General features: G+C 45.8%; 1 pseudogene; it reads right to left on the bottom strand.

Annotated features, from left to right (window-relative positions):
• The window catches only part of LOC112323136 (keratin, type I cytoskeletal 19 pseudogene), a 51,311-nt pseudogene extending 25,138 nt beyond the window's left edge, over positions 1–26,173 (bottom strand).
• Between the last annotated feature and the right edge of the window lie 1,523 nt (positions 26,174–27,696).

The raw sequence follows: 27,696 nt of genomic DNA, 5'->3' as shown, positions 1-27,696 counted from the left end.
TCCAGGGCCCTGTCTGAAGGACCTGCCAGAGTCTGGCTGCCCCAGGGCACCGATCTCCACACAGGCACGAGAGAAGACCCAGAGAAGGCTCCGAGGAGGGGGAGGCCTGCTGGGGAGGGGTCTCCATCCCCTCCTCCAGGGCCGATGAGGCCATGACCCAGGCCTGCAGTTCACAGCCCACCAGACAGTGAAGCCAGACCAAGGTGCAAGTCCAGCCTCCATCTCTGTCAAGCACATCCCATGCACTGTGTTCTCCCTAATTTGCTTCTCATTGTTCTCTCCTTAATGAGTCTTTACAAGCCTGTTAAAGCACCTAAATTATTATTTTACTCTTCCAGGAAAATTGCACACAATTTAGTGAGTATACTGGGACACATTCCGCATTCCCTTGTATCATCCCCAGGCAGGAATCTGAATCATTCTGAGTTTGTGTCTGAAACAGTCATCTCTCCGCTGAGTCTCCAGCAAGGAGTGGGGCAGCCGCCTGGCCCCTTCAGTTCTCCCCGGCTCAATCACTGTATTAGTCATGTTTCACGGCTGCAGGCAACAGAACTCACTCTGGTTAGGAATGCGCTGAGAAGGTGTCAGGTACTTCTCAGAATTGAAGCTAAGTCTCAGAGAGCTGCCAGAACCAAGGGGCAGGCACTGAAAACAGCAGCCGAATTCACACATAAGGTGAGGCTGACAGAGTTTCTTCAAACTGTTCATGTCATTTTTAAAAGGGGCAAGGAGGAGAAGTGTGAGAAGAATTGCTGTTGACTAACAGAGGCCTTAAGAGATGCCGCAAAGAGTGGTCTTGTTCGCATCTTGGTCAGAAAAAACAAGCATAAAAACAACTATGAAATATGAATATGAATATGAATCAAGTATGGGCTAATATTAGAGAATTATAGTTAATTTCATTTGTTATAATAATGATGAGATTACATGGGAAATGTGCTTATTTCTTAGCGATACCTACTGAAGTATTTAGGACTGAGTAATGACCATACTTTAAAACACTTCAACCAAAAACAAAGAGATAAAGCAAATGTGGCAAAATGTTAACAATTACTGAATCTAGGTGATGGTGATGTGGCCATAGACTCTGCACTTCTCTGTACATTCACAACTTTTCATAATAAAATTAAATTAGGAATAACAAAGCAAGAGGAACATAGTAGATTCCCCTAACGGCAGTGCTGAGAGAATCAGAGTTAATGATACAAAGTGCTAACCCCGGTGCTTGACACGCATCAGTAATTATTGCTCATTAATAACTGTGTCTCAACCTACTTCTCAGGCTTTTCACGGAAAGGAGAGTATAGCAAGAATATTAGTAATTAAGGAATGAAAATGAACAAGCATAGTTACAAACTTTTAGGATGTGCTAACTGGATTAGGGTGGAAGGTTAAATAAAGTTTTCTAAGACAAAGGCCTTGCATCTGGGTAGGGGCCACGTCAAGAAGTCGCTTTGGGGTACCCTTTAGTGGTGACATGTGGTAACTATTCTCTATTCAGCTGCTGAGCCTAGAGTTGAAAATGAGTCCATTAAAGGGAATGTTCAACAGTTGAACTTCAGGGTTCCACATTCCATTCTCATTGAATGGCCTTGCACTCCACTACCTTATAAAATACATAAGAATTTTCTCCATTTCCTCAGTTCCTATTCACTCCTTAACCTACTACTATCTTTATTCCACTTCGAGCTCCATGAGAATTGGAACTGTTTTCATAAACAAAGGTCATAGATCCCCAAATCCCACCTTTCAGTCCTTACTTTTCTTGACTCCTCGCTGCATTTGGTACTGTAGATTCTCCCTACAACCGCAGACTCTTCTTTTTTGATACCACACTCTTGTGGGCCCCTGCCGACATCTCTCGTTCCTCTGCCACCACTTCAAATAGCATCAGAGCGAACCCTGTGCCTGGGTCCCCAGATGTCACCACTCTAGGGTGAGACCTTTTGTAGCAGGAGATTATACTGTCGCATAATAGTGAAACAAAGAAGGATGTCTTGGCCGAGACGACGGGGGCGGAGAGGACTAGGTTTAGGACATTGGGTGCTTTGAGAATGTTGCACCCTGGTGCCCATTTCTCCCAGCATGCTCTGTACATTTTTGGTTTGCTGTGTCATCTGCTGGGAAGGCTCCTAGGAATTTGAAAGGTGCCAGAGAGAGGCCCAGAGCAGTGGGGCAAAAAGAAAGGAGCCTGGGGGTATTTTGCCATGTGGTCTTTAAAGAAAGAAAAAGAGAAAAAAAAAATTACATTTCCTCTAGTTGTTCAGCTCAGTTTCCTAGGCTAGGAAACAGGCAGTGAGTGATAAAGGGAAAATTCTATGACCAGGAGAAAACACTGGCCATGTGGCCGGATGATCCCAGCGTACCGTCCCTTCAGAATCCAAGTTTCACAGACGGGTCTTAGACACTAAATTTTTGTGAGTGTGTATCGATTTAGATCAAGGGTGCAAAACAATCCAATGGGAGAAAACAATCCTTTTAACAAATTGTGCTAGGACAACTGGGTATCCACATGCAAAAGAATGAATTTGAACCCCTACCCCATACTAAACACATACACACACACACACTCAAAAGGGATCGAAGACCTAAATGTAAAGGAAAGTGAGTGACACCAGCATCAAGCAGCACAGAGTTCCCTCCTTTCTGGCTCCCACTAAAAACTAACACAGCATCCACCTATACACAAAGGCGCCTCTGTGGGATGTGGCAGCTGTGGGATACACCACGGGCCCTGTCCATCAGGTAAAGGGCAGACAGACCTTGGCACGGGCTGTGGACAGTCAGGAGCATGTAAACTGACTTCAGCCCCTCTTGGCCACAGCCTGGGAGCAACAGAAGAACATTGACTTGGACAGACACCTACAAACAGTTTTCATAGAAGTCCAGGTTTTACAGAGAAGACATTCCAGCAATCTGTTGGAGTAAAACAAAACAAAACAAACAAAACAATAAAACCAGTTTGGAGACAATGGAGTGTCAAAGGGGAACTTTGTCAGTGTCCCCACAACCCTAAGGCAGCACAGCAGAGAGGTGTAGGACACCAGGGATCTCTCCTGCTGAGAAAGCAGTGAGTGAGTGCCCAGCTCTCCAGCTGTGCAGGGTGCTGCTACAGAAACGCCTCTCTCTCCCAGAGGACTGAAGTGAAAGCCCCATGACGGAGGGGGGGGGGGGGCAGGAGAGAAGCAGGTAAGAATATCAGAGAGCATTCAAGGAACACCATTCCTGCTGGACTGCATTCTGGACTCCAGCTACAAGCCTGCCCACACACTGCTGTGAAAACCTCAACCAAGGATTCCCCCACTTGACCTGTGGGCACCCCAACACCCTAAGGGCAAAACCTACACCTCCCCACACTGTGCCATCAGCTCTTTGTCCCTGTAGGGCAGCAGTGAGAGTGAGCTGGAGGAGACAGGGAATGCACACAGGAAACAAGCCAGAGTCCAGGAGCCAACGAAAAACCACAACTTTGAGCTGTAGCGCCACCTTCTGGGAAAGAAAGGAGAGGTTTCCAGCAGCCAGCCTGGTGTATTGAAAGATTGAGAGAAGACATCCAAGCTTCAGAATTCAGCCACAAGAGGGAGTGAGAAGCATGGAGTAGATGTATCCAAGGTCAAAGAAAGCGCCAGATATAAGCAAGGCCAACAAAATTTACCTCCTACCTGAAGTCATTGAGTGAAGATTGGAGGAGGAGACTGGTGTTTTAAATGCAAAATCCCAAGAAACACAAAGAATCAAGGAAACGTGACATCACCAAGAGATCACAATAATCCTCCAATAAACACACCCCAAGACGTGGAGCTCGGGCTGCTTTGTGCAAACTCAATGAGCTACAAAACAACAAAGAAACACAATGCAACAAAATTAAGAAAACAATACCAAGCAAAATGAGAAATTTAGCAGATAGAAATCATAAAAAATAACTACACAAATTCTGGAGCTGAAAATTTCTGTTTTAAAAAATATATTTTATTGAGTATACTATTACAGTTGTCCCATTATTTTCTCCCTTTTATTCCCCTCTGCCCTGCACCCCCCCCACCAACATTGCCCCCCTTAGTTCATGTCCATGAGTTGTACATACAAGATCTTTGGCTTCTACATTTCCTATACTATTCTTAACCTCACCCTGCCTATTTTGTACCTACCATTTATGCTTCTTCATCCCTGTACCTTTTCCCCCATTTCCTCCCCTCCCCTTCACCAATGATAACCCTCCATGTGATCTCCATTTCTGTGATTCTGTTCCTGTTCTGGTTGTTTGCTTAGTTTGTTTTTGTTTTTATAGATTGAATTGGTGATAGTTGTGATTTTGTTGTCATTTTACTGTTCATAGTTTTTGATCTTCTTTTTCTTAGATAAGTCCCTTGAACATTTCATATAATAAGGGCTGGGTGATGATGAACTCCTTTAACTTTTCCTTGTCTGGGAAGCACTTTATCTTCCCTTTCATTCTAAATGAAAGCTTTGCTGGATAGAGTGATCTTGGATGTAGGTCCTCGCCTTTCATGACTTGGAATACTTCTTTCCAGCCCCTTCTTGCCTGCAAGGTCTCTTTTGAGAAATCAGCTGACAGTCTTATGGGAACTCCTTTGTAGGTAACTGTCTCCTTTTCTCTTTCTGCTTTTAAGATTCTCTCCTTATCTTAAATCTTGGCTAATGTAATTATGATGTGCCTTGGTGTGTGCTTCCTTGGGTCCCACTTTTTTGGACTCTCTGAGCTTCCTGAGCTTCCTGGAAGTCTATTTCCCTTGCCAGACTGGGGAAGTTCTCCTTCGTTATTTTTTCAAATAAGTTTTCGATTTCTTGCTCTTCCTCTTCTCCTTCTGGCACTCCTATGATTCAGATGTTGGAATGTTTAAAGTTGTCCCGGAGGTGCCTAAGCCTCTCCTTATTTTTTTTGAATTCTTGTTTCTTCTTTCTGTTCTGGTTGACTGTTTATTTCTTCCTTCTGCTCCAAATCGTTGATCTGAGTCTGAGTTTCCTTCCCATCACTGTTGGTTCCCTGTATATTTTCCTTTATTTCACTTTGCATAGCCTTCACTTTTTCCTCTATTTTGTGACCATACTCAACCATTTCTGTGAGCATCCTGATTACCAGTGTTTTGAATTCTGCATCTGATAGGTTGGCTATGTCTTCACCACTTAGTTCTATTTTTGGAGCTTTGATCTGTTCTTTCATTCGGGCCACACTTTTTTGTCTCAGTGCACCTGTTACATTGTAAGGGGCAGAGCCTTAGGTATGTGCCAGGGTGGGGCAACCCAGGTTGCTGCTTTGTGGAAGTGTATGTGGGGGAGGGGTCTGAGAGGGAACAATGCCGCTTGCTCAGCTCTCCACTGGCTTTCAGTCATTTCATCCACTACCCAAAAGCAAATTGGGCCCTTCTGGTGCTGATTCCCAGGTGGGTGGGTTTGTGTGTGTTCTAGTACCTTGTGGGTCTGTCCAATGAACTCTCCCGTGAGTCTGGCAGTTTCACCTGCCACTGATATAACCCCTACAGTTTTTTTTCAGTCAGAAGTTTTGAGGCTTTATTTCCCCAGGGTTTCTGTTGGAACCCTGGGTTGGGTGGTCTGTCTCGTTCCCCAGTTGTTCCTCCCAGTTTATCTGTATGCAAATATGGGACCGCCTGATCCACCAGCCACCACCTAGTCCACCTGGTCCTTCAGCCACTGCCTTGCCACAAGTCCTCTCCACCCAGGCTGCTCATCTCCGCCCCTCCTACTAGTCTGGGTGAATGTTTCTTCTTTAACTCCTTGGTTGTAGGACTTCCAAATAGCTCAATATTCGGCAGTTCTGGTAATTTTTTGTTTTTAAACTTGTTGTTGTCCTTTTGAATGTGCAAGGAGGCAAAATGTATCTACTTACACCTCCATCTTGCCTGGCAGTTGGAGCTGAAAATTTCAATGACAAAATGAAAAAGTAAAAAAGAGCTTCAACCTTAGAATAGAGGAAACAGAAGATAGAATAAGTGAGTTCGAGGATAAGAAATTTGAAAGATCTCAGTCAGAGGAGAACAAAGCTATAAGATGAAAAAGAGTAAAGAAAGCCTATGTGCTCTATGAGAGACCACTAAAATAATCAATATAAGAATCCTTTGAGTTCCAGAAGGAGAAGAGAGAGAGAGAAGGAGACAAAATTTATTTAAAGAAATAGTAGTTGAGAAATTTCCAAACCTGGGGAAAGAATTGGACATCCAAGTTCATAAAGCTATTATTTTAATTGAAAATGATCTTCTCCAAGTCGTATTATAAATAGTCAAAAGTAAAACACAAAGACAGAATCCAAAATAGAAAAAAAAAATAGACTGTAACCTAGAAAGGAAAATACATTAGATCATCAGCAGACTTCTTAACAAAAACTTCATAGGCCAGAAGGGAATGGAACTATATATTCAAAGTGCGGAGAGACTTTGTATCTGGCAAAGTTTTTTTTTTTCATATATAAATGAGAAATAAAGACTTTCCCATACAAACAAAAGCTGAGGGACTTCCATATTATTAGATGTGACTTACAAGAAATATTGAAAGGAGATCTTTAAGTTTAAGTGAAAAGATGCTAATTAGTAACATGAAAACACATGAAAAAATACAGCACACTGGTAAAGATAAATATATAGTCAGATTTAGAAAATGCTGATTCTGTTTTATGATGGCATGCTACCAGCTTAACTATAGTATAAAGGTTAAAGAAGAAGAGTATGAAAAACTGGCTACCATAATTTGTTGAAAAAAATAACTATAGCTACTATATTAGTTAACAAATGCACCATTTAAAAAGAAGTAAATTGTGACATCACAAACATAAAAGAGGGGGAGTAAAAGGGTAGAGTTTTGGTACGCAATCGAAGTTAAGTTGCTATCAGCAATAAAGGGACTGTTATAAGATTTTTTTTAATGTAATCTTCATTGTATTTGTCCATTACCATATAGTCCCCTTATATCCTTGTACTGCCAGCAGTCACCACACTGTTGCCCATGTCCATGAGTCCTTTTTCCTTTTTGCTCAGTCCCTCCAGGCCCTCACTTCACCACCCCCTAGCTGCCACCCTGCTCTCCATCTACGAATCTGTCCCTACTTTCCTTCTTTGTTCAGTTTGTACATATGAGTGAAATCATATGGTATTTGTCTGTCTCTGGCTGGCTTATTTCACTTAGCATAATGTTCTCCAGGTCCATCTATACTGTCACAAAGGGTAAGATTTTCTACTTTTTCACAGCCCAGTAGTATTCCATTGTGTAAATGTACCATAGTTGTTTTATCCACTCATCTTTTGATGGACACTTGTACTGCTTCCATATCTTGGTGATTGTAAATAATGCTGTAATGAACATAGGCATGCTTATGTTCTTTCAAATTTGTGTTTTGGGTTCCTTTGGATATATTCCCAGAAGTGGGATCACTGGGTCAAAAGGCAGATCCATTTTTAATTTTTGAGGTATCTCCATATACTGCTTTCCACAGTGGTTGTACCAGTCTGCATTCCCACCAACAATGCAAAAGTGCTCTCCTTTCTCCACATCCTCTCCAGCACTTGTTGTTTGTTGATTTATTGATGATAGCTGTTCTGACAGATGTGAGATGATCTCATTGTAATTTTTAAATATATTTTATTGATTATGCTATTACAGTTGCCCTAATTTTTCCCCTATTCCCCCTTCCATCCAGTACAACCATTCTCTCCAGAAATCCCCCTCTGCCTTAGTTCATGTCCATGGGTCATGCATGTAAGTTCTTTGGCTTCTCCATTTCCTATACTGTTCTATTCTGTACCTACCGATTTGTGTTTCTTAATCCCTGCACCTCCCCCCCATTTCTTTCCCTTCCCCCTCCCAACTGATAACTCTCTAAATGATCTCCATACCTATGATTCTGTTCCCATTCTGGTTGTTTGCTTAGTTTCTTCTGTAGATTCAGTTATTGATAGTTGTGAATTTATTGTCCTTGTATTGTTCATAGTCTTGATCGTCTTTTTCTTAATGAAGTCCCTTTAACATTTCATGTAATAATGGCTTGGTGATGATGAACTCTTTTAGTTTTGCCTTGTCTGGGAAGCACTTTATCTGCTCTTCCATTCTAAATGATAGCTTTGCTGGATACAGTAATCTAGGATAGAGCAATGTAGGCCCTTGCTTTTCATCACTTTGAATACTTTTTGCCAGCCCCTTCTTGCCTGCAAAGTTTCTTTTCAGAAATCAGCTGATAGTCTTAAGGGCACTCCTTTGTAGGCAACTCTCTGCTTTTCTTTTACTGCTTTTAAGATGGTCTCTTTATCTTGAAACTTTGGCACTTTAACTATGATGTGTCTTGGTGTGTTCCTCTTTGGGTCCAACTTGTTTGGGACTCTCTGTGCTTCCTGGACTTGTATGCCTATTTCCTTCACCAAATTAGGGAAGCTTTCTTTCATTATTTTTTCAAATAAGTTTTCGATTTCTTGCTTTTCCTCTTCTCCTTCTGGCACTCCTATTATTCAGATGTTGGTATGTTTGAAGTTGTCCCAGAGGTTCCTAATCCTATTCTTTCTTTTTTCTTTTTGTTTTTTTTTGAGTTATTTTTTCTTCCTGCTGTTCTGATTGAATGCTTTTTCCTTCCTTGTGTTCCAAATCATTGATTTGATTCTTGGCTTCATCCACTCCATCTTTGGTTCTCTGAGGATTTTTCTTTATTTCACTTAGTGTAACCTTCATTTTTTTTCCTTATGTTTTTGCCATACTCAGTGAGTTCTTTGAGCATGCTGATCACCAGCCTTTTGAACTCTGCATCTGGTAGGTTGGTTATCTCTGTTTCATTTAGTTTATTTTTTTCTGGGGTTTTGTTCTGTTCTTTCATTTGGGGCATATTTCTTTGTCTCCTCAATCAGCAGCCTCCCTGTGTTTGTTTCTGTGTATTAGGTAGAACTGCTTTGACTCCCTGTATTAGAAAAGGCACCTGTAAATTTTGTGTGGCAGAGGCGTAGGTAATGACCAATGCAGGGCAATCTGCTTCACCACTTTCTGACTCTGTGTGTGGGGAGGGCTCAGAGAAAGGGACAATGCCACTGCTTGGCTTCTGGAGGTTTGCCCAACACTTGCCCCGTTTCCAGTTACTTTACCTACTCCCCGTATGTGATGGGTGCCGTTCCAACTGTCGCCCTTGTGGTGAATACCAGAGTGGGTGGGTTTGTACTTTCTAAGTCAGTGTGGGCCCTTTAAATGGACTCTCCTAAAAGTCTGGCAGTTTCTTCCACTGCCTCAACCCCCACTGTTTTTTACAGACAGAAGTTGTGGAAATTTATCTTCTAGGCACTGGAACCCTGGGCTGTGCAGTCCGGTCTAGGGCTAGGATAGCTTGCTCCCAAGGTATTCCTCCTAATTTTTACCCACCTCATGCAGGTGTGGGACTGCCCATTCTGCTGCCACCACCAAGTCTCTGTGCCTCTCTGCCCATCTCTGTGACTCCACCCCTCCTTCCTGTCTGCATGATTGTGGCTTCTTTAAATCCTTGGTTGTCAGACTTCCATACAGCTTGATTTTCTGACAGTTCTGGTTGTTATTTGTTTTGTGATATAGTTGTAATTCTCTCTGTGGTTGTGTGAGGAGGTGAAGCGTGTCTACCCACACCTCCATCTTGACCAGAAGTCTGAAAGCAATCTTTAGAAAGAAGAACAAAGCTGGAGGCATCACACTTCCTCACTTCAAACTATACAATACAGCTATAGTAAAAAAAAAAAAAAAAAAAAAAAAACAGTATGGTACTGGCATAAAAATAGACATATATAGTCTAGTTTAAAATAGTTCCAATGATCAATGGAACTGAAAAGAGAGCTCAGAAATCAACTCATTCATATATATATATATATATATATATATATATATGAATCATATAATATTTTACAAGGAAACCAAGAGTGCTCAATGGGGAAAAGATTGTCTCCTTAATAAATGGTATTGGAAAAAACAGATAAACTATTTGCAGAACAATGAAATTGGACCCCTAATCTATACTACTCACAAAAAATTAATGATCCAGCAATCCCACTTCTGGGTATATATTCAAAGGAAATGAAACCAGGATCTAGCCTTGGCCACGTGGCTCATTTGGAGTGTTGTTCTGTCCATCAACAGTTCGTCAGTTCAATTCCCAGTCAAGGTACATACCTAGGTTGTGGGTTCAATTCCTGGTCAGGGCACATACCTAGGCTGTGGGTTCGACCCCCAGTTGGGGCGTGTATGGAAAGCAACCAATCAGTTTCCCTCTCTCTTTTTCTCTCTCCCTCTTCTCTCCCCACCCTTCTTCCCTCCATTCCTCTCTCTCTAAAATTCAAGGGAAACATGTCCTCAGGTGAGAATTAAAAAAAAAAAAAAAACCAGGATCTGAAGAGATATCTGCACTCCCTCACTTATTGCAGCTTTATTTACAATAGCTGAGATAAGGAAATAACACCAAGTGTACATGAACAGATGGATGGATAAAGAAAGATGTGCTATACATAATGGAATATTATATTACACACCTTCATATTATATGTTACACATTATAGTACATCGTATTATATATTATACAATGGAAGATTGTATTATATATTATATTATATTGAATTTTATTCAGCTGTACGAAAGAGGGAAAGTCTTCCATGGGTGGACTTGGAGGGCATGTGCTAAGTGAGATGTCAGAGAGAGAAGGACAAATACTGTAAGATATCACTTACACGTGCAATCTGAAAAAGCAGTACTCAGAGACAGAGAGCGGAAAGGTGGTTACAGGGGCTGGGGGGAGGGTTTGGGTAATATGGGTCACAGGTACATACTTGCAGTTAGAAAATGAGGAAGTTGTGGAGATCTAATGCATAGCCTTGTGACTACAGTCACCAATACTGTATTATACACTTCAAAGTTGCTGAGAGACTAGATTTTATTTTCACCACAAAAAGAATGACAATTATGTGACATGATAGAGGTGTTAGCTAATGCTATGGTAGTAATCGTATTGCAGTATATAAATGCATCAAATTTTTAAAAGAGAGATAAAACTGTAAACTCAGAAATATGAGTAAATCTTTATAACTTCAGATTTGGCAAAGTTTTCTTAGATGTAAGACCTAGTAAATCGGACTTCATCGAAGTTAAACACTTTTGCACTTCATGGAACACAATCAAGAAAGTGAAAAGACAACCCACTGAATGGGGAAGAGTTTGCAAATCATGTATTTGATAAGAAAATAGTACCTAAAATATCCAAGAAACTCTTAGAATTCAATAAGAATACAAATAGCCCAATTTTAATACGGGTAAACAACTCCAAAGAAGATACACAAAAGCCCCGTAAGCACATGAAAAGATGCTCAACATTCTTAGCCATTAAGGAAATGGGGGTCAAAACTGCAAAGAGCCCCGGCTGGTGTGGCTCAATTGCTTGGGCATCACCCTGTGAAGCGAGGTGTCGCTGGTTCTACTCCTGGTCAGGGCACATGCCTGGGTCGCAGGTTTGGTCTCCAGTTGGGGTGCATATGAGAGGCAACTGATCAATCTTTCTCTCTCACATTGATGTTTCTCTCCCTCGCTTTCTCCCTCCCTTCCCCACTCTCTAAAAATAAATGAATAAAACCTTTGGGGCGGGGGAAGATACAATGAGATGCCTACTAGGGTGACTGGAAAAGACATTAACAAATGCTTGTGATGACGTGGGAAACTGAAACCCTCTCACACCGTAGGTGGGAATGCAACCCACTGCAGCCCTTCGGAAACAGTCTGCCGCTCTTCGAAGGGCGAGCAGCGTCACTGTTTGACCCGGCAACCTCACTCCGAAGCGAAAGAAGTGAAAACGTGTTCCCACAAAAACTTTTCCAAGAGCGTTCATAGTCGCATTATTCAAAATAGCCAGAAAGTGAGGGGAGAAAACCCTAATGGCTATCCCCTAATGAGTGGATAAATTAAATGTGGTATATGCATAACATGAACTATTATTCATCAATAAAAGGAATGGAGTATTAATATATGTTAAAATGTGGATAAACCTTGAAAATATAAGTGAAGAAAGTTATTGACAAAAGACTATATCATCATATCATTCTGTTTATATGATATGTCTAGAACAAATAAACTCATAGAAAAAGGCAGTAGAGTAGTGGTCGTAGGGGCTTGGAGAGATGGGAGGATGGGGCTTCTTTTGGGGGGATCAGAGCGCTCTGAAATTGCGGGGATGGTTGCAATACTCTGAATACACTAAACATATTGAATTATACACTTTAAATGTATTAATTGTACAGTTTATAAATTGTATCTCAATAATGTAGTTATGAAGAAGGCGGAGGAAGAGGGGAGGGAGGGAGGAAGAAATATTCCTGCCTCTTCCTGACCTTCTACGACTAAAGACAATTAGAGTATGCATCCAGGTCTCAGAGTTTTCCTCCTTGTCTTTGTGCGCAGGGTGGGAGCATGGCCGTCGGGGTGATTAGCCCCTCGGCCACGCCCCAGGGGCTCCCGCCTGGGCTTCCCCTCTGGACAGCAGTGTCCGGGAGTGGCATAGGACCGCATCTGCCATTGTCTCTGTCACCCAGGGGCAGGATTCTGACTCTGGCCCCCAGTCCTATGAGTTACTCTGATGGAGCATGACCTTTTTGCTCCCTTCAATCAAAAGTACAGAACTTGCAGAATCCTAGCTTTAGGATTATATTGCTACAGCTGTAAACGGCCACATTTTAACCTCCCACAAGATGGCAGTATTGTCACACTCACCTTCTAACGCACGCCCTGCTGTACTCGGCAGTAGGTAGGGGAGGTGTAAGTGAAGGCATTCTAGTTTCCTGTCCCTCTTAAAACACAAAGGGTCGAGTTTTATTTGAATTAATGAATATGAAATAACTACTAAACTGTTATTTAAAGGGATAGAACTATGATCATTTAGAATTAAACAACTCTTCTTTAGTGAACCTCCTTACTAAAAATGTGGTGTGAAAATCTTTCAAGAATGAAAGTAACAACTTAATTTTGATATTGTCTTGAGCCCATGCAAATTAGAGCTACCTTAGTGTCCCTTCTCACTTTCTCTCCCTGAAGTGGAAGGGTCCCTAAATGAGCTCGTTCATCCAAGGCAAAACAGCAAAGTTCCCTAAAGGCCGGCACCTGCCCCACAGATCCGGACTTGACTTCTGGCCCCACCACCTGCTTGCTCTGTGCTCTTCACTGTTGTGTGCTTGATTTCCCATCTGCAAGAACCAGCGTGGTCTCTGCCACAATGAGTTGTTGTGAGGGGTAAACGAGTACTTGGGACTGCCCGGGGAATAATGCATGCTCAGTAAGTGATAGCCACTAACTCCACGGTTCTCAACTCTGGTGCTCACGTGCGCCTCCTGGGGAATTTTTTAAATTATCCATTCCCCGTATAAATTGAAACCATAATGAGATATTACCTCACACCCATTAGGATAGTTACTATCAAACTAACAAACAAACAGAAAATAGGTGATGGCAAGAAATGTGGAAAAAGTGGAATCCTTGTACATTGCTGATGGGAGTGTAAAATGGTACAGCGAGTATGAAAAAAATCTAGGACAATTCTTTCTAAATTAAACAGAATCACCCTATGGTCTAGCAAGTCCACTTCTTAGATATATGTACACAAAAATCAAAACAGCTACTCAAAGAGATACAGAGGGACCCACAAAAAAACCCCAGAATTATCTTCTGGAGGGCAGGTCCCTTGTAGTACAGGCTTCCCCACAAACTGAGGGTTCTAGGAACCCATCTGTATCCGTGTGCCAGCTGGTGTTGCTGTGAGAGGCTGCGTTCAGCTTCAGTGAAATTTTTTGAAGAGTCTTTCCATGTGTTTGCCCATTTCATGATGGGTGATTTATGAGCACACCTGCCCACACCACGCTGAGTGTTCAGCAGTTTTTGACCAAAAACAGCATGACCCTCATGCCCCACCCTCCATATTCACCTGATCTTTCCCCAAGCAACTTCTTTTTTGTTTCCCTGGATGAAAAAAGGCCTCAAAGGTACATGTTTTGCTGATGTGGAAGAGGTGAAACAAAAAATGGCAGAAGCACTAAAAAGCATCAAAATCAATGAGTTCAAAAACTGTTCTGAGCAGTGGGAAAAACATCTTAATAGGGGTATTGCATCAAATGGACAGTACTTTGAAGGTGAGTGAAGTTTAAACATGTTAAAATAAATACACAATTTTCTATAAAGAAATTTCAGTTTTGGGGGGGGTTCCCTTTGTATTTACACGCCCATTTTTCATAGCAGCATTATTCACAATAGCCAAAAAAGTGGAAACAGGCCAAATGTCTATCACAGATAAATAGATAGACATGTACACATAATGGAATATTATTTGGGGTTAAAAAGGAAGGAAATTCCGGCAGGCGCTACAATGTGGATGAACCTTGAAGACATCACGCTATGCTAAGTATTAGCCAGACAGTAAAGGACAAATGTTGCTTGATTCCACTTACATGAGGTATCCAGAGTAGTCAAGTTCATAGCGGCACAGAGTAAAGTGGTGGATGCCAGGGGCTGGGGAGGGCGGGAGGGGTAGCTACTCTTTAATGGGCACTGAGTTCCAGTTCTGCTAGGTGAGAAGAACTCAAGAGATGGTGGGGGGGGTGCACAACTTTGTGAATGTACTTATTGCCATTGAATGATGCACTTAACAATGGTTAAAACGTGAATTTTATGCTATGTGTATGTTACCACATTTTTTAAAGTTCCCTTTTACAAATTTTCAACAACTCTTTAAAAAAAATTACCAGAACAACAATCCAAATGTCTGGGGATGAGCCAAAGCTTCAGGATCTTATAAAAGCCCCCCTGGGATTCTGATGCAGTCTGAGCATTGAAAAGTCCTCGCGTGGCTGGTCACCGCCAGAATGAAGCAGGGAAGGGAGGGCAGCGGAGAGGCTGGGCAGGCTCAGCTCAGACTGACCCTGCCGGCCCTCTGCGGACCCACTCCCGCTCCGACTCCTCTGGTGTCCTGATGCTCAGCAGCAGATTCAGGGGGCCTGGAGCTGCTCTGAGTGAGTACTGAAGTCTCCAAAACGCACACCTGGGTAGAGGCTTTGGACTAAAAGGTTGTGGAAGGTTCCACCAGGACTGAAATGTGGGAATGCGCGCATCCGTTAGGCCCCATCTTCGCTACTGCGAGTACCAGGATGGGGACCTGCAGTCATCTCCTCGCGGGTGGGGGACAGTCGGCAGCCTGAGGGCACGCGTGTCCCCTGAGAGCCTCCATCCTCCCAGCGGGGTGGTCTGACTGGCTCGTGCGGCAGGCGAACATGATGCCCTCTCAGGAGCGCCCCTCTGTGGTCTCTGAGACCCGGAACCAGAGGCCGACCCCTCCAGGCTCAGTGGCCTCCTGGGGCCCTGAGGAAGGGAGGTTAGCCTTGGGGTTAAGTTGACATTTCTCTGCTGTGATTGCAATTACCCCAGAGCAGGGATCCAAGGAATGAAGAGCCAAGCGAGGAATCCTTGCCCTTCCCTGAGCTTTCCCTCCGACAGGAGGTGGGCTTGGCCTCAGAATGCCAGGTGCGGCCCGCAGGACGGTGAGATGAGTAGACAGACCCCCAAAAATGTCTGATAATTCAAGGATGATGGGGACTATGGGACTCTGAAAGGACTATCCTGGGAGCTGGGGGAGGGAACCCATCGCCTCCCTCCACCCACAGTGGTCTCTGCCAGGGGTCCTGGCCTATCCTTTGCTACATGAGCCGGGTGAGAGGTGAAGCTGATATGAGAGTTAAGAGTCCCACCTGGATCCACTATCATGGACACATGCACACACGAACACACCTACATACACACCCTCATATGTACATATGTAAGCATATGAGGTCTGTCCAGAAGGTATCCCGCCATGTAATATGAAAAATGAAGACATTTATTGAAGAAGATAGAAGATGCAAGAAACATTGTACATAGGACAGTGACACCTCAGTCCCCTTCAAAGTAAGCACCTTGGGACCTCACACAGTTCTCCCAAATCACCATCAGCTGCCCAGTCACACTTTCCTGAATCTTGTCTATGGTCTGAAATCTCTTCCCTTTCAAAGGTGATTGATTTTAGTTTTGAGAAAAGCCAGGAGTCATAGGGCACCAAATCTGGGCTATAGGGGAGCAGAGTCACCTGGGGGATTTGATGTTTTGTCAAAAATCTCTGCAGAAGACGTGATGCATGAGCAGGTGCGTTGTCGTGATTAAGCTGCCAATCACCAGTTGCCCATAGTTACGGCCTTCTAAATCATCCAAACAGTTTCTGCAGAGGAACCTTTAAGCTTCATGCAAAATTTGATGCAAATTTGTTGTTCTACTCGCTCAGTCATTTTGAATGCAATGACCACACAGTGCACATGCTCACTCAACTGTGTCTACTGCCCCCACTGACTAATCCAGTGAAGTCGTCATTGTTCACACATGCGCATTCCAGTCCACTCTCCTTGGCTGCCAGGTTCCATCAGTGTCATACAAACCATTCTCATTATATTAACAGTGGCTGGACTTTTTCTGGATAGATCTCACATAGTAAATACCTGAGAAGAAATTGGTTGCAGCCTCTATGAATCTATTCAAAAGCTAGTTATGATCAACTTGTAATTTCTCCTGGAAACAACAGTAATGTCACACTTCGACAGAAACACCCCAAACAGGAGCCACTGGGAGGTCAGGGGACACGTGTCCCAAAGGCTCTTCTCCGTGCGTCCAAGCCCAGGTCATTGCTAATAAGTAGTGAACACCAGCCCTGGGATTGCCAGGAGGCGAAGGAGAAGAGGAGTAATGAGATAACCCTTTATGCTTACAGCCCATTAGTTAATTAAATTATCACTTTACTGCGCCTGAAGTGAGCTGTGCAAGGAATGCAAGTACCACCAGCTTTTATGGGGTCTGGGGCTCTTTACAAGCTTCCTCGCTGACAAGTGTCAAATTGGGGCTGTACTGAGAGATAAAGAGAAACGGAGCTGTTGCGGTGGCAGCCTTTGCCTCTGGTATCTTTATACTGCGCTATAAAAGCCTATTATACTGAATTGAATGAGTGAAATTTGTTGACATCTCTTTCAATTGCTAATCTTTAGGAAACGGTGAATGGAATATTATTTGAAATGAAGAACGTGCTTGCTTTATTGGAAGGTAGTAAAAATCTAATAGTTGGCAAAACAATATGGTGTTTACTCTTCAAGATAGTCAGGTTTATTAGCTTCAGCGCCGGGAGCGCATTATGGTCAACCTCAGCCAGCATCGTCTGAGAGTTTCACCTGGGTTACGGTACCCTAGGCTTTGTTTGTTATTGTTGCTTTTCTTCCTGCTTTTTCGTTTTTCTTTCTCCCCTTCCCCCACCTGGATCTAAGGCGAAACTTTTAAGGAATATAAATCTCAAATGTGGCATATATTCATTTAACTGAAAAATATCCTGTGAGAGGAAAAAAATGTTTGTCAGATGCTAAATTCTTAAAGGTCGTCATTCCCTAAAGTGAGAACTTTCAGGCCAGGAGGCTGGGAGTTCAGAGGCCTGACCAGGTTTGAGAGCAAGTCTGATGGGTGAGTGTGTCTGTGCCGTCTAAGCGTGTGCACGTGCACACACGAAATACACACTCCACAGCAGAATTGGAAGAAATGAGGCGGCCGAGGGTCCTGACGCTCTGGGTCCCCAGGTTTAGCGCGCCATGCGCACCTGCTGGCCTCCTGCACTCCCCTGGGGCGCCGGGCAGTCAAGAGCTCAGTCTGAGTCCCGGGAGCCGGGGAGAGGGCCGGCTGGGCACAGAGCCATTTCACAAACACTTATAGAAGGAAGTGGTAAATAAGTAGACTCAAAACTAGAGAAAGAATTCTTACAATAACATTTTGGAAACAGACTTTTTTTCCACTACTGGCAGCGGTTCTTTCATCCTTAGGCCTCAGCGTGGTTCCCATGTCAGCAGTCCCTGGTCATCTTCCTCATCGAGGCCCTCTGTGAAGTGGTGCGCACCTCACATCCGCGTGTCTGTTTCTAAGAACTGTTTTCGTTGCTGTGTGCTATGTCAGAGCAAACACTCAGATGCCCAGAGCAGGCAGAACAGCTAGGCAGTTCACTCATTGGACCCTGTCCATGCCTTTTGTAACTACAGTCATTTGCTGGCTTATAGAAATAAAGCTCTTCTGCTTTCATCAGCCTCTCAGCAAATGATAAGTGTGATGTTTTCACCTCTGAGGCCAGGGTTAGATAGCAAGACCGAGGCCGAGGGTTTCCCAACTCTGTGTAAATGTGCCTGCACAGTAGGCCTGAGGAGGGGCCCCGGGAAGCAGCACTTGTAACAAGCACACTACGAAATTTCAAGGGTTCAGAATGACTTCGTTCTAACTGAGACCACTTTTCTCGGGCAGCACCACACACAGGCAGGACTGACGGGGTTTGCCGTAAGCTCCACTGGGTTCTGAGCTCCCCATAGGCTGGCCTCTGGAGCCTTGAGGTCTGGCACACAACAGGACCCTAAATATTTGCTGCCATCCTCTCAAGGGCTCCGGCCCCTCTCGGAATCAGGAAGACGAATCACACCACCAGCGTATGCCGGCTGAGGTGGAGCCCGGGGGACGGGCCCAGGTCTGTTCCTCTCCGCTCACTCTGCTCAGACTCCCTTCTGCTGGAGACTGTGTAACAGCACGGGGGAGTCAGGCCCCAAGTTCAAAAGGTGACGGGGCCTCCCAAACAAGGCCTCACTGCTGGGCCTGCTGAGCACTCATTCCAGGAGAGGCTACTTATCTCTTGAACTTTCAGCCTGCTAATTCCAACCAAGGTACATATCACTTAGCTTTAGGCAATAAAAAGGGGAAAAAAATGTGTTTATCTACTGTGGCCAAATCCAGTCTCTCCCAGATGACTCCTCTGCAGGACTATTTCCTTGTTCTCCAGGTTCCAGTTTTCTCGGTCAAGGCCAGCCAAAGAGCAAGGGAGCTCAAGAACTTGGCCTCATCAAACAGGCCATTCAGAAGGCCCTGATCCCAGTGATCCACATGCAGTGATTCAGGGTCACTGCCAAGGTCAGGAGCAGGTAACGAGAAGAACATTGGCCCCTGGGCCCTCTGTTCCATAAATAATGGGGTGCTGGTTAACTGGGATTCAAAAGGCATTGGAAATATCAAGTAAATCCCTTCTTTAGGCCAGATTGGGCCCCTGGGAGGTCCAGGAGGACTAACACTTAAAGAAGCCACCACCTGACTCGGGGTGGTACCTGGAGCCCCAAGGTGGCAGCCAGACCAGAATCAGGCCAGCGTAAGGCCAGAGACATGAGGTCCACCCCTACTGCTCCCTGCTCTACCTGACAATGGTCTAAAATCTGGGTGGCAGCTCTGCCATGGAAGGGAAATGGATTGGTGGCAAGCAGTCCCTTCTTCCCAGTGACCCTGGAGAGTAGAGAGCAGATGGAGGATGAAGCAGCTTTTGGCAGACACATGCCCTCGATGTTTGGGATTTGTGCCCCTGACCAGAGAGGACCCCTTGCCCACAGGCTTGACCCAAGCCTTGGTGCTTTGGTTTTGCTGTTGACTGAGGCTCAGATCAGCTGGTGGACGTGGGGGCAAAGAGAGGCGGGAGTGGAGGCACCTGACTAGTTATTCCTTAGCGTGGCAGCTCCAGAGGCACATCCTTAGAGAGGGGTGGCCCCTGTGGCTCCAGTGTCCCATGCCAACTGCTCTGCGTACCCCTTGTGCCACCCCCACCTGTCACAGGCAGAAAAAGCTTCCATGACCTATCTGGGAGGGGAATCTCCTTGGAGGACTGAGCCGCTTCGATCCAGGCCCCATCCAGGGGTCTCCCTGGTTAGCACGGTGCCGGTTAACAATATGCTTGTGTTTCGGCTGCCTCCGCTGAGTCATGATGTGGCAGTTTTATTTTCCCCAGAAGCAGCATTATTTGGCCACATGTGACACTATCTCAGCAGGAAGCAGAGGCCCCAAAGGATCTTCTAGAAAAGTGTTGCATTCAAAAGCACCAGAAATGGCAGCCTTCAAGGACCCCAGGGCCCACTACTGAAGAGGTGGAGAAGCAGGCTGGGCAGTGGGCTGGAGGGCACCCCTGGTTTACTGGGACCTGCAGCAGGTGGTCCCGGTGTGGAGACTAGAGTCACAGCTGGACGCTTGCCTGAGAAGGGCAGGGGGAGAGCCCAGGCAGGGTGTTTTTGTCACATCTTCTCTCTCCTCACTCAGCAGACAGCAGCATCCACTAGGGCTGATTCTGCCAGAGCATTAATGATGCTGTAAAATAATAAGGCTGAGACCGCCCGTATGAGAGCAAGCTCTTGATAAAAGGGAGATTTACAGCCACATCCATCAGTTTAATTATCTTTTACTAGGGTTTAAGCTTAGTAGTAATACTAATCTTTATTTAGTATAGTTTACACGATCTGTGAACACTTTACAATCTTCCTCTATTCACAAGTGTCAAATTATGGCAATATTGATAAAAAGGTGGAGTAAATGGGAGGCAAAACAACCCCAGGACCAGCTAATATGCTTTTAACTGCACTGTAAAAGCCTATTACTCTCTAATTTCAGGTGAAATTTTGTGGCCAATAATCTGAGTTAATAATGTTTTGGAAATAATTTCACAGATAATAAAACTTGTCTCTTCATCTTTAGCATCCTGAGCCCAGCCACAGCCCTGAGCCCAGCCTCATCCACAAACTTGACCATAAAAAGCCAGGACCACAGGGTCCAGGGGGAGCCCACTCAGCCTGGCAGCAGCCACTGCTCCCTCCCGCCTGCAAGCATGACACCGCGGGGGGGGGGGGGGGGGGCAGGTCTGGGAGGCCCCTGGCAGCCGCTTTCGCAGAGAACCACACTCTCCACGTCCTGTGCTGCTCAGCACACACGCTTCTGGTCACTTGCACACACCTCTCACACCTCTCACAAGGAGGCTATTTCCCAGAGGCCTTTGCAAGAATCTACACTCTACACTTTTCTGGGGACAGGAGGAAGGAGTGGAACTGCCTCCTGAAACATCTCTGGCCAACTGTGTGGCCACATTGAAGGGATCTAGGGCCCATACTGTGCTTTGGAGCCCAACACCCCAGAAAGGAACTGTTACCTACCTTAACCGCAGTAGCTCCGTTTCTTTCTAATCCACTCCCTTCTGCTGTCCTATCAGAGTCCTATCCGTCTCCCCCGATGCCCTTTCAGTGTGGTCAGTTTAGTTTTCTCTGTTTAGAACATGACGTCAAAATCTTTTGTGCTTCCCGACTGGCTTCCTTGGACAGAAAGGGGAGATGGCCTGTGACAACCTCTCAGCCCCTGGGACCCGCCCAGGACCCCGTGTCACTCAGAGGCTCCTTGGGACTGGCTCAGCCTGCACTGCCTCAAACACATTGCTTCTGTCTCTTTAGAAGAGGCACCCTTTCTCCAGGCGACCTTGGCCCAGGCTCTATGCACACTTCGATCACCAGACCCGGGCTGCAGCTCAGCCCCTGTGAAAACACTGGCTCCAGGCTCTGGGTTTTGACTTTCTCGGTGTAGAAAGTCTGGCTTGGAATTTATACTCCAGACCCCCATTGCTTCCTGGTTCTACTTTTCTGCCTACATCATAATCCCAATAGGGAATGGCGGCCTAGGACCCAGGGCTAAAGTGATGGGGGAGAGAAGGAGATGACCCCAGATACCCCCAGCACACAGCAATTCCGTCCGCCAGCCTGCTGAGGGCAGCCCCTTGCTTGGAGACGTAGGACGCCAGTGCCTCCTGTCAGCACGTCCACTGTCCTGTAAGTGCTCTTGAGAGCCACCGAGGGTCCAAAATACTTTTACAGCCATGAACATAATCCTTGTAAAACAGGAGACTTTACCAGCACAAACGGGATGGAACTTCTGTGCAGCAGATGTAGGCCCGGGCTTGGGACCCAAAGAAATCAGCTCTGGGACTGTCGCCACTCCTGAGTTGCACTTTTTGGTTTGCATGGTGGAATCACTTGCCACCTCCAAGAGTCTTTGTGAAAATAACACAAACATGTAATATACAGGGTCCAGCAGAAGTAACAGCCTGTTTGAGTGTGTTTGGTAGGGTAAGAATATGGGTATAATAATTATAGTTTTAATTTGAATATTTCACCTAAAATGTCACACGGTGTGCTTGAGTGTGATATTATGATGTTACAGAATTACATGTTTATGATTTTGTAATAAAAGAAGGGGTGTTATTTGTGCCAGACCCTGTATATGAAAGCTCTTTGTGAAATGTCACACGCTATAGCAACCACAATAATTATAAGTACACCTAACAGTTACTCATTGTGTGCCAGGCATTGGGCTAAACATTTCATATACATGCATTCTTATAGAAACATCTTCAATTCCTACAAGAGAGGTACTATTATTATTCTCTCCATTGTAGTGATGGAAAAACTCAGACTAGGAGAGGCTAAGGGACTTGCTCAAGGTCACGTGGCTAATAAATGACAGAGATGGCTGTGTCCTTAACCACACAGTGCTGCCCATGGAGGTGCGGGGGATGGGGACCTGGCAGCTTGGAAAACAGAAATTCAGTCAGTGTGGCTAACTGGCCTTGGGCGTTGCAGGAACCAAGGATCCAGCTGGCATATGAGGCCATCGGGGAGGATTAGAGCCATTCCTTTGCCAACACGGCCTTCCTAGTTAAAGTAGAAAGGTACAGTACTCTTCAGAGCTTGGTGTTCCCCAGATCTGAACCAAGCAAGTAATACCTAGTAACCCAGATTCCCTGGATTTTGAAACTGGTGTTGGGGGTATGAGGCTGTGGAGGCTTCAGGATCTTATAACCCACCAAGGCCAAGTGACTTGTTCAAGGTCACGTTGCAGATGAGAGACTGGAAGATGGCTCCCTACCTTCGGGCTCATGGCTTCCTCATTGCACCAGGTCAGCCTTTGCAAGGCGCAGGCCACACCCTGCGTTAGAAGTATCTGGGGGCTGGGGCTCAGGTGTAGATTATAAGGTCACCTCATCTTGCTGCCTGCCCTGCCCTGCGCATCCCCCCCCCCCTCCTGCCCAGGGAATCTGCACTTTAAACAGATACATATGCCTTTGACATGCTGCCCCACCCCCTGGTCCCCAGTACTGTCCTTGGAGGCTTCTATTTGCTCCACAGACTGGGGCAGCTGGGCTGGACTCCGTACTTTGGGGATTAATTTTAAATGAAGACCTAGTGAAGAGGCTGCCCTATGATAGTGAGTTAATATTCATTATTAATGCAGGCATACAGCTGCTTCTGAACTTTCACACAAGGATTTTAAAACCACTTCTCCGTTTTAATCTTTCCAAAATTCTTTCCAGGTATTCTTTCCTCCCAGGCCTGATCCAACTCAAGGCTGGTCCTTCGGTCCCTCTGTCAGTCTCACACCGCCCCTGGGAGAACTCGGTGTGCTTTTGTCCTCTCTGCGCAATTCAGAAGACGGAGCCCTGGCCCTGGCCGTGCACAGAGCTGAGAAACGGGTGTGTTTCCAGCCTACGCTGTCGCTGTGTCTGTGGCCTCTGCCTGGATCCGGGAGCTAGAATGTGAGGCCAAAGAGGTGGCTTGGGTGACAACTGAGTTTCATAGAGCAGTGGTCTGGACTGACGTGCAGGGCTGGCGGCTCGCAGAGAGGCCCCAGACTACGGGGACACCACCACCGCCATGCGATGCTCTGACAGGGTGCAGATTTGAGGGAGGGGAGGAGAAGTAATCAATGAGAGCTGTCGGCATCTTGCCTTAACAGGGAGTAGTTCATCAACCTGCTCTCCGAGAGGCCTCAGGATGCGCAGCAGGTGCATTTGAAAGAGAAGTGCAGGAGGAAATGAGCCTGCCTGGCTCGTCTTGGCAAGCCTGTGGGGCTGGGGGCCAGGGGAGGAAGGCCAGCTCGGCAGAGGAAAATTCAGTGAGCTCAGGGGAAAGCTCAGGGGAGAAGGGAGCTAAGAGTGGCGGAAACACGAAGTCAAGGTAAGCAGAGCGGTCTTCCCCAGACTTCTCAGGATGTGCTCTACACCCTTTCTAGAACCGTACAGATCGTAAAGTAGCCGCTGACAGTTTGCTGAGAACAGATTCCAGCAGCTGTAATGAATCACCTGGATGTGGGCTTACCATAGCCAGAGCACCCCTGATGCCCTCAGAATCCCCCCCGACGTAGGCAGAGGCCTCAGGGACTGTCTGTCTGGCTCATCATCGCCAGGGTTGCCAGGATCGCAGGGCCAGTGAGTTACAGAGCAGGCGAGTAGCAGGGATACTTCTGGAAAATCAGCGAAACTTCTTTTGACACAGGGAAGAATTCTTTCCTCTGTCTCTTAAAAAAAGAAAAAAGAAGAAGACTTTTCTAGTGATGGAAAGAAGTTTCCAATTTTCAATAATAATGAGACAAATTTAAAAATATTCTCAAAGATTGTTGAGGCAACTTAGTAAAATGTCAACAACAGCTGGGAACACTGTCGATGGGATTTCTCTACCGGAAAATGTCAGTGTTTTAGAGATGATTCACTTGGCCATAAATTATTTTCACGCACACATCTGTTCTAGTTTCCACTGTACAGATTGTAGAGTGAGTGTCACTTGTATGAACAGAGTGGGTATTGAAGTGCTCAGGTAATTTAAATCATTAAAATATACACTTTTTCAATTCTGAAATTGCTAAGGAGAAATAGCAGTTGGCTTTCAGGGACAGGGATTTCTTAGGAGGTTCAGTTGATTCTTCCAACGATGCAAGAAATGAAAGGGGCCAGGCAAGGGCAGAAAAAGGCACTGGCTCAAGCCCTGTCCTCTGCCTGGTGCTGGAGGCAAGGAGGCAGTTCCAGGTTCCTCCGCCCCATCTTATCCATCTTATCAGGTGGTCAATCTGTCCTTTGATCTGGTCAACAATGTGGAAAGTTGGAGACAGCTGCCACCACCCCTAGTCAGCAGGGCCTCACCATTCCCTCATAAAACATTTATGAAACCTGTAATAAACTGGCCTGATAAGGAAGAGGGCTCAAGATTTCAAAAGTCAGCAGCTCCACAGAAAATGCCCTTCTCTGCCTCCAAGGTTCCTTTATTTGAAGAGCAAACACAAAGCACCCATTCCCACTGGCCATAAAGTTTCTGAGCAAAGAGTTTCACCAGACCCTGAGATTAGCAGCACTTGTTTGGAGAGTTGCCCACATTCAGAAACCATCTCCCCCTCCTCCCTTCCTGAAATTCTCCACAGATGTGGGTACAGAGGGCCCGGCAAGACAAAGGGCAGAGACCAGAGTTACAATAAAAATTCAATCCAGGAGAAATAGTGAGTCATCCGATGCCACAAAGTAAACTAATACTCCATAACTGAGCTGAGAAAAGAGAAGAAGGGTAACAATTTAGTAGCACATCATGAACTATTAACTTTGGAAATGTTTATTTTAACTTCTGTTTGATTTTCTGGGAAATTGCTGGAGCCCTCTGAGTTTAGCGGTAGACAGGAGTCCTAGCCATCGACCCACTCTCCAGGAATTTCCTTCGTTGACTGTCCTGGGCAAGTGTCAGAGGAGCTGAGTTGCTTAAACCAGAGATCCGCAAAGGATTGAGAAATAAAGCCAGCCTCCAGTGTGACTGGAAGCCTCCAGGGGAACGCTCATGCACCTCAAGGCAGAGATGTTTGTCCTGTACTGCAGAGGAAGGCATGCTGGGCGATCCACAGGTGAATGAAAGACACAATGAGTGATGGACAGGCACTGCAGGAAAGACGGACAGCACACTGGAGTGAGGGGGAAACAGGAGCAAATTTGCATTCCTTAGGAAAGTCTTCACCTAGTGCCTCGCATTCAAGATAGTAAAAGGCAACGGAGCCAAAGGATAATTGAGTTAATTGGGGGGAAAAATGTCCAGGTCTTTCATCTCTTTTGTCCCAATTGAAGAGACCAATTACCTGAGAAGGAGGACCCTCAGGGGGACCTGCTGATGGAAGACCCCCAAGCTGAGCCACCCCCTGCCCAGAAGGTTCCCTCTCCCAGATCCCCAAGCTGGGAGGGCTTTTTTCCTTTATGGGCCTCCTCAGGGCACAGCTGTTGGGAAGCTCAGCTCAACCCTCTTCATTGTCCATACTTATTTCACTGCTTAACGTACAGTAAACCTTCACACACCCTTACACATGGGCCCCTGGGCTGTGGGCATTCTGTGTGTCCTCTCGGTGCTTTCCATTCCATATCTCGGTGTTCAGGACGGTGGAGGCCACCATGACTACCCTCGGAAGCACCTGCCCCAGTACCAGGCACCGTGGAGCTGATCATCATGGTCGCCCAGGGACCAGTGGCAAAGGGTGGGCACCTGGAGGCACTCTCTCCCCTGGGATCAGCTTCTGCATGTCTGTGGGGCCTGTTTAGTGTTGCCTGGAGCAACACCCAGCAGGTGAGCTCCATGGGCACGTGGGCTCTGGTGGGCATCAGTGTTCCAATCACTGGAGATGAGGACGCCGAGGCTGGTGGAAGAAGAAGAGATGGGGCTCAGCCATCACTGGATATAAGCCCCACAGTGCTGGTCATCAGCACTCATCAAGAGTGGTTTAGCCAAAACCCTATGAGATAGGCAGAATTGAACCGATCGTCCTATAAGACATAGGACCCTTTAGTGAATAAACCATGTTATTTAGGTTCACATGCAGCGTGTCCCCAAATGTTTCTAGACCAAGGGACCAGTGCTGGACTTTTATGGAGAATTCAGCCGTAGGGGTCTTCCAAGAAACTCCATCAGGTGTGTTGTCTCTCATCCATGGCTCTCTCCAGGACACAGGACTCTGGTGCCTAAACCACAGCCTCGCAGAGAGGAGGATCTGAGCCTCTCAGGGAGGACTGTGCAGGAGACAGTGATGAGGAGGAACTCCCTGTAGGGTGGGCACACAAGTTCCCCTAGCACAGGAGGCTGACCCAGCATTTCCTGCAAGTCAAGAGGTAGGGAGATGCAGCGGTCAAAAGCACAGGCTCTCTGTCCACTGCCCAGGTTCCATGCCCAGCTCTCACACTTGCTTACCACACATCTGAATTGAGCAGCTTTTCTGTGCCTCCCTTTTCTCATCTGTAAGATTAGGGTGATAAAACCAAGGCCCTTACTGGATGTCTGTGAGGAGAAGATGAGACGATGCCTTTGGAAACACTCGGTGTTTGTTAGCCATCATCTGTATCGTTATGGGACACAGCCAGCATTTTTGCTTCTCAGTGCTCGAAATAAATAGCTTGTAATTGTCATGCTTTTTTCATGCCTACAAAACATTCCATGTGACATCTGTTTTTGCCTTGAAGGTTGGCATTTCTGGAACACAGAGACACCCTAGTTAGAGGCAACGATGACCCCAGATCCCAGGTTAAGGACAAGGTGGGAACAACTGCCATGAAGTTAGGACACGCTCCTCTTTGCAGATGGGCTGAGGACAGCCACAGGCAGACTACCACTTGCCTCCATGCTGTCTCCCATCTTCCAGCAGACCTTCCCGTCTGGGGCCCACCTTCCTGCCTGTGTGGCACCCGCGGATCTTTACACCACCACCCCGCCTTCCTTCTACACCACGTGGGAACCCATCACTCCAGCAGATGTTGTGGGCTTCCAAACGGTTTAAGAGTTTGAGGTTGGGTATCGGCACACCCGTGTTTAGCAGCATTATTAACAACAGCCAAAAGGTAGAAGCAACCCAAGCGTTCATTCATGGGTAATAGATAAGCGAAATGCGGTATATACCTACCGTTAAATGTTATTCAGCCTTTAGCAAGGAAGGCGATTCTGACGTGCTAGTGTGGATGAACCTGAGGACATGTGCTAAGTGAAA

The sequence above is a fragment of the Desmodus rotundus genome, chromosome 3, assembly GCF_022682495.2.
Source record: "Desmodus rotundus isolate HL8 chromosome 3, HLdesRot8A.1, whole genome shotgun sequence".
Lineage (NCBI taxonomy): Eukaryota > Metazoa > Chordata > Mammalia > Chiroptera > Phyllostomidae > Desmodus > Desmodus rotundus.
This window is presented reverse-complemented; position numbering and strand designations above follow the sequence as displayed.